Source organism: Pyrus communis, chromosome 2 (genome assembly GCF_041283825.1).
Source record: "Pyrus communis isolate YQ-2024b chromosome 2, ASM4128382v1, whole genome shotgun sequence".
In the NCBI taxonomy this organism is placed as follows: Eukaryota; Viridiplantae; Streptophyta; class Magnoliopsida; order Rosales; family Rosaceae; genus Pyrus; species Pyrus communis.
In genome coordinates, this window is record NC_142566.1 from 10,235,623 (window position 1) to 10,243,487 (window position 7,865).

Genomic DNA, 7,865 nt, shown 5'->3' on the forward strand with positions numbered 1-7,865 from the left:
CGGCGACGCTTTCTCTGCTTTTCAGAAAACGCGTGCAGCTTTGTCAAAAGGAGCCGCATCTGCACTACCACGTGTCGTTCAGAAAGAGAAGGGGCGTCGTTCAGAAATCGAAGGGGCGCCTGCTCAGAAATCGAAGAGGCGTATTCAAAGATCGAAGAGGCGCCACTATTTCAAAAAGCCGGATTTGCGGGATCAAAACGTTTGTCGACAAGGGTAAAAAGTACCACCACTTGATATTATCTCTATATATGTCGACCTTCGTCTTTTATGGCAGGGCAAACCTGAAGAAAATGCCCAACTCTCTCTCACCTCTGAGGGCGCACTCCCAGCAAAGCCTTTCAAAATACTCAATTCTTTCTTCTTCCCCAAAGATGATACCAGATGCCTGGAGTACATATGACCCAGGAGGAAACGGCGGATTGAAGCATGTGCTGATTCATTCACCGCTTCTTCAAAGCAAAGGTATCTCATATCATCAAGGTCAAAAGCAAAAGTATCTCATATCATGCTCTTTCCCTGTCTTTTTCTTTGTCCTTGTTCTTACTCGCATGGCAAAGTAAAAGAAGCAATCAGCCGGCACTTGGAGTCAATCTTCCGATCTGGAGCCAACTGCCTGGAATCTATTCCTGATTGCTTACCTAGCGTTGCTCTCGAGTAGTCATCTTCAACGGTTGATACACTTCCGGAGAAGGGACCACTTCTGCAAAGGGGAGCGAGTAAGGCAAGTGAAAATGATACATTGAAGCATGTGGAGACAAACGTAGGCTGAGTTATCCTCCAACCCTTTTCAATACGAATTGGAAAGATTGAACAAAGAAACAGACCAAAAGGGTAAGCTCAGACCTTCGGGGGAGACCAGAAGAACCATCCTGCTGCTTAGTTCAAGAAGTAGCACAAAGGAAAATCAACGATGGGCAGAAACCAGTTCAAGAGTAAGCCTGTGGAATCACAAAGATCAAAGCCTCAATGCAATTACCAAGGAGAAGATGGAATTTACACTCTATAACCAGATTTGCATCTCTAAACTCTTCTCTTTGTTAATTACATTCTGCCATGTTTAGTATGTTTAAGTGCTTTTTGTGTAGTTACTTATGCTTTGTGTGAATCTATGCTTAAAACATTGAGGACAATGTTTGATTTAAGTGTGGGGGGGTAACTAAGTATGTTGATGCAAATTCGTTGAATTTTATCACCCATAAACTTCAAGTGTTGTTCCTTGCTGTTTTAAAAATGTTTTTAAACTGTTTTAGTGTGTTTTGACTTAAAAATTCAAAAATCCCATAAAAATTTGAAAAATTGTCTTGAAAAACCCAAAAAGAGTTGTTTTAAAGTTGTTTTTGTGTGTTTGTGTCGTAGGTCACCTTCCAACACAATGATAAGGATTTGGTTTCTAATTGCATGACTGTTAAAAAGAGTTATAAACATAGAGAAAAGTTTGATTTACTCTTGGTATATGCTTGGTTATGGTTATAATGTATGACTTCACATGCAATCATAAAAGAAAAAATTCGTTTTTGTAACATGCTTGAAGGAAGGAACTCAAACAAACGCTACAACCCTGAGAGACTTGAGCCTATAACGTTCTTTGGAGAGTATAATCTGTGATTTCTTGTTTTCTAAAGTCGTTGCATGATCTCATTATTCTTTGCTTGGTTACTACTTAGAAGGCGTTTCATCATATAGTTCCAAATGCTAGAACTCATGCCCTTTTCATTCAAAGCATGTTATTGATTTGCATAACACATATTCAAGAAGAAGTTATGTAGTGACCACCACCATAGCCAAATAAACTTACTTCCCATACTTCGTATTTGTTGTAAGTTTTAACCCCGTTGAGCCTTGTTTAGCTTTTATTCTTTGTTTTCCCACATTTCCCTTACCTAGCTTAGTGTAGGACTTTCCTATACCCTTGTTCTTAAAGTATAGTGAGCATGACTTAAATGAATTCCTTTTGAGTTACATTATGCAAGAAAATGAGTGTGGGGGAGTAAAAGTTTGTTCTTACGTTTATATGTATGTTTCGAGATTCAAAAGAAAAAGAAGAAGAAAAGAAAAAGAAAAGAAAAAAAAAAAAAAAAAAAAAAAAAAAGGAGTTAAAATAAGTAAGAATGAACTCACGAGCGTTGATGGTTGAAGAAAGGGTCCAAAAAGTTGAATATGGCCCTAAGTTTTGTGTGACTTTCCCTTGGGTGTTCAAAGTTGATTTTTGCGTTCTAAAGGAAATTCTAAGTGCCTAATTCAAATACTTTGCTCACTATTGCTTTAAGAATGTTTGTTTATCCTTCACCTTTCTTTATTAGCCAAACACCTTTAGCCCCGTTACAACCCTTGACTTCTATCTTGAGTGTTATGTATTTCAATTGTGGAGTTTGAACTTGGTATGAGCTTATGGTGTCACTGGTTCTCGCGTCTAAGTAGTAGCATTCCATTCATGAGATCATATCTAAACATGCTTATTAACTCCAGAAAATGCTTTCCTTATTATAACATATGTGAGTGTTCGTCTACATGTTTACATCAATCTCTCACATATAACTAGTGTAGGGTGTGTAGTCAGAAAATCTGTGTGAAAATAGAGTGCATTCTAGTAAGGAATTGAGGAAATTCTCTAAAGGCATGTTACTACTTTCGAAATGTGTTTTAAATGCTTAATTGTGAACTAGTATGTGGTGACTATGATTAAGAATGTACTTAACTGTAAAGATGGCTAACAATCTATGGGACTAATGATTTTTAACTTGTCATGTGCATTGGAAATCTGAGACGATTGTTGGAAGGTGTAGGTTGTGTTTTGTTCGTTTTGTTTTGTTTTTGGTTTCTTTTGTTTTGTTTTGCTCGAGGACTAGCAAAAGCTAAGTGTGGGGGTATTTGATAGGAGCATATTCATGCGACTTAAATGGCTTGTTCTCGTGCATTTACGTTATGTTTCTTTAGTTATTTTAGTACTTTAAGCTATTTTCGTGTGTTTATAGGTCCAAAGGGCTAAAGGAGCAAAAAGATGCATTTTGGAGACTTTTGGAGCACTTTTGGGCTAAGGATGGATAGCTTATGCTTGGAGCCAAAGTGTTGGACGAAATTGAAGACCTAATTGAAGACCAAAGTGTTGGAACCTTGTTCTCTTTAGTTTTAGGACATTTAAAACCTTTCCTAATCCCAATCATGCCATGCATAACACACATCCATTCTAACACATTGTCATTGCACATGCATTTCCTTCATTAGTTAATTCACATGCTCCATACTTATCATCACCACTCATTACTTATCACATATCATCACCACTTATCACTTATCATTCACCACTTATCATATCATACATTCATTTATCACTTATCATAATCATTCACTTATCACTTAACATATCATACACTTATCACTTATCACCTACTTCACCTACAACATCCACCTACTTCACCTACAACATCCACCTACTCACCTACAACATCCACCTACTTCACCTACAACATCCACCTACTTCACCTACAACATCCACCTACTCACCTACAACATCCACCTACTTCACCTACAACATCCACCTACTTCACCTACAAATGACATAGCCATATGTTCCCTCCACTACTCCTATAAATACCCTTGCATTCATTCATTCATGGACATCTCATTTTCATACACAACACATTACAAACACATTCACTCCATCTTCTCCCTAGCCGTGAGTCTCTCCATTGTCTGCACCATTCCCTTCCCTTTCTCCTCCATTTCTTCCATTTCCATAATCCCCCAATCCATTCAACACACCAACAACATCCCTTAGTCCTTGTGCTACAACGAAGACGAAGAGAAGAAGGCCTAAACGTTCATACAATTCACGTTTGAGTTGTTGGAATGTTTACGCGTTTCTTTGATTTCAATGTTTAAATTCAATTCTCTTTGTTTTGTAATATAAAGAATGGAAGAGAAGAGTGCCTAAACGTTCATACAATTCAAGTTGAGTTGTTGGAATGTTTAGGTGTTTCTTTGATTTCAAAGTTATGAGGAACTAAACCCTTTTTGGCTAGGGGTGATTTCAATACCATGATTATTTATGTGATATGAATTGATGAATTCCGGTTATGAACTCTTGATTCGTGAATGCAATTGGCTTAACTATTTGATGATTAACTTATTTGTGTTTGTTGATTGAGGGTCAACACTTAATTAGCATGCATGAATATGTGGCTAAAGTTTAAGAAGGTTTCACATAATCGTTACTAACTTATACTTGAAAGTAGTGAAGGTCGCTTGTCACAATCGCGTTAAGTTTAATTCTTAGCATGAGTAACATGATGTCATAGTTGCAAATGCTTTGTCAATGCTTATGGTTTTCATTATTCTTAATGATCTTCGATTGTATCTCTATTATGATGACATGTAGGGAACTTTTGAGAATGTTTTGGGTTGTCGAATGATGCCATCCAATCCAATAATATAAGGAAAATATGAGGGTTAACTAGTGATGTCACAGTTAATTTGGGGCATTGTCGTTCATAATTCAATGAAGGAATAACTGGAAATTGATTCATATGCATAAATATCATGTGTAGAGAAAGAACCCTTAGCTAACTTTCCATCCATTCATTTCCGTCAAATCCATATTTACAATTTATTTTGTTTCCAAGTATTCATTTTAGTTTAAATTCGTCCAAATCCAATTCCCCCCTATTTCGTTGAAGTCTTAGTCTTAATCTTTCTTATTTTTAGTTTTGCTTTCTTCGAGCATTAAATAGTGTTTTATATTGTGTTTTTATGTTTTTAAGTCAATTTAGAAGGTTTTAGCAAGCCCTCCTAATCCCCGGTCTAGAACGATCCCTCACTTATCCATTCTACTACAATTGTCAAACGAGGGTTTAATTTGAGTGTCAAGTAATTATCACATCACATCCCAGGAGCAAAACTCAACCAACCTTGACCCCGTTGGACCACCGTAGACAACGAATCGACGTCGGGAAGTTTTAGGCACCCGCCGGCTTTGTGGGCAAAATTGACCATCTTCCGTCCACTTTTGGACTTCGTGGCAGGTATGAAAGTTACTCCACTCGCTGAGATCTTCATTTCTGTGAAGTTTGAGAATTTTTGGAAATAGTTGGATTTTCCGGCGAGTCGGGGCGGCCAACCGCCACCCACGGCGGCGCGTGGCCAGTGGGCCGCCAATGCTATTTTTAGGCTATGTCAAATGTCTTGAATTCATTTTTGTCATTTGAATGACGTAGGTTGATAGTTGGAACCTAAATTCGTTACGATACGTTACTTGATAAAAATGTGAATCGATGATCCGACCGTTGGATCGTCACCAAAATTGGATACGTTATAATATGTAATATTTAAAGATCATGGAAATTTATGGATCGGGAATCCGACTTACGGATCTTCCTGAATTGGATTTGTAAGTTAGTAAAATAAATGTTCACGGCCACTTGTTTTAGGCAATTGGCGGAGATCTGACCGTTGGATCATAATGAAATTTTAATATGTTATTCTAGAAACATATTGTGGATCATTGGGAGTTGCGGATTGGAAATCTGGTATGCGGATCTTCCGGGTCAAGTTATACAGGGTTGTAAACCCTACCGTCGATCTTTGATCGACGGTTGACTTTTCGTCAATGGGTCTCAAACTATTTTAGAATGTCGTTGAGGTTGTGTTTTATGTGAATTACATATTCTACGAATAAGAGTTCTGAGATGTGATTTGATAATTGGTCACAGGGACCAATCATTCAGGACGCCTCGATGCGTGCGCTAGAGAATCATAGCGTGGACTCCAGGTGAGTGCATCTTTTCCTTTTTATCGTACATATTATTGAGAGTTCTATCGACACTTTTAAATTGATTAGGCATATTACTTTCATATATAATTATTGTGAATTCTTGAAGTACTATATGAACTACGAATGGCTTGATCCCTGTTTAGGGTACGTAGGCAGTCTAACAAGACGTTAGATGCAGCCATAAAATATTTGAGACAAAAGCCTTGCTTGGGAAATTGAGTAATGCGAAGGAAATTGGTAAAGGCAAGTTTTAGTTTTATGAATTAGTTAGCTAAATTAGTGTTGATTGGGTCGTCATAAATAATTATCCCTGAAAATAAGTAGTTTGGGAGTAGGGCGTTATTGATTGTACACTTCACACCGTATTGTTTATAATTGAGAATGTTTCGACATGGTTGAGTATTAGATTGCATCATGGTATATCAATATGTATATTACTTGCATATAATTATTGGGAATGCTTTCAAGTGCAAAGGTGAACTCAGGACACCCAGGTAAGTTCAGCTGAGTTTATGGTACTAGTTGAATCGATTGCGTTATAGCATGACTACAGTTATGTGTTAGGCAACTTCGATATTGTCGTACTGGTTGCCATGAGTTGCACATGTTATATTGAGATGCATTGAGAGCTCATAAACCTGCACCCCGGTGTTAGTGCTCCCGCCCGTGGCCAGGGCACAGTCCTTCACGTGATGTTCACCTCCTGTACCTTACGCTCACCTTGGATTCAAGGTAGGTGCACAGTCCTGTCGTACAGACCACTTTAGGTGGTTCCGACTCGTAGGTGACCCGCGATTATTTGCCCAGTCTTCACGTGATCGTAGCACTTGAGCGTATTTATTTACACCCAGTCCTGTCGTACAGACCACTTTAGGTGGTTCCGACTCGTGTGCAGGTATACTTATTGAGCTATTGGCTAGCCAGGATTGATGAGATATGGATAAGTCGTACATGTCACTATAGGTGACTCCGACTTATATGCTAGCCATGATTGATGAGATATGGATAAGTCGTACAGGTCACTATAGGTGACTCCGACTTATATGCTAGCTAGGATTGGTGAGATATGGATAAGTCGTACAGGTCACTATAGGTGACTCCGACTTATAGGCTAGCCATGATTGATGAGATATGGATAAGTTGTACATGTCATTTTAGATGACTCTGACTGATATATCACTTTGTATTGATTTAGTTCATTTGGCCTACTTATTAATGTATGGTGGAGTTGATGGCAAACCGTGGTTTTGGTCATTTCTGAGTATGGTTTCGATATATGTATACATGTTGTACTGTCTTATGGAAAACGATACGGGTTTTACATTTAGGGCATTACTTTTAGAGAGGTAGTAACTTTGGGAAGCTTGGTTTTATTGCTTACTCACACCTTCTGTTTGGTGCCCTCCAGGTTTTAGCTGCTGAGTTTGTATCGACAATAATCTGTGGCGAATCTTAGTATTGATGGATATTTCTGAGGGTATGATTCTTACCCACACTACTGTACCTTACCTATGCTCTGACATCGCGTGTGAAATGGGTTCGATCCCACTCGTAGCGCACTCTGGTACTTAGACACTTTTAGTTTCAAATTTATTCACTTTTCATACACTATCACATTTTATGGCTTCGTCACTTTCCAGGTGTCGGCCAGCACAGCTCGGTTCAGGGTCCAAGTGGACTTTCTGGGTCGGGGTGTGTCAGTTTGGTATTAGAGCATATGTTGGGCAGTATTGTGTTCATCACACGCGTGATGTGAGCACTCTTGGTTTTTGTGTTTGACATTCGAATGATGCCACCTCGTCGAATATGGAAAATATGTTAACTTTTCTTTAGTTTTGGACAATTTTGTGGTCTTGACGACATTTTATAAAATCATTTTGGCCATGTCCTTAGAATTAAAACGAAGATTTCCCTTGAGGGGGGAAAGTGTAGATTTGAGGCAAGTTGATGACCTAAATTAATGTTTTGATAATCATGTATCGCCAGAGATTTTACCAAATAATTCTATCATTGTCCTACCGCCGTTAGTATTGATCCTTTAGAGATTGGAAATCTTAGTTAGTCTTGATTTCTTAGTAACATTTCGCGGAAGATTATC

At 38.3% G+C, this 7,865-nt stretch overlaps 1 long non-coding RNA gene across 1 annotated transcript; it reads left to right on the forward strand.

Annotated features, from left to right (window-relative positions):
* The first annotated feature begins 4,903 nt into the window (after window positions 1-4,903).
* Window positions 4,904-7,620, forward strand: LOC148698558 (uncharacterized). Its single transcript, XR_015955670.1, has 3 exons — window positions 4,904-5,018; window positions 5,706-5,764; window positions 7,176-7,620. It is a non-coding gene; the product is annotated as an uncharacterized LOC148698558 (long non-coding RNA).
* The last annotated feature ends 245 nt before the right edge of the window (window positions 7,621-7,865 follow it).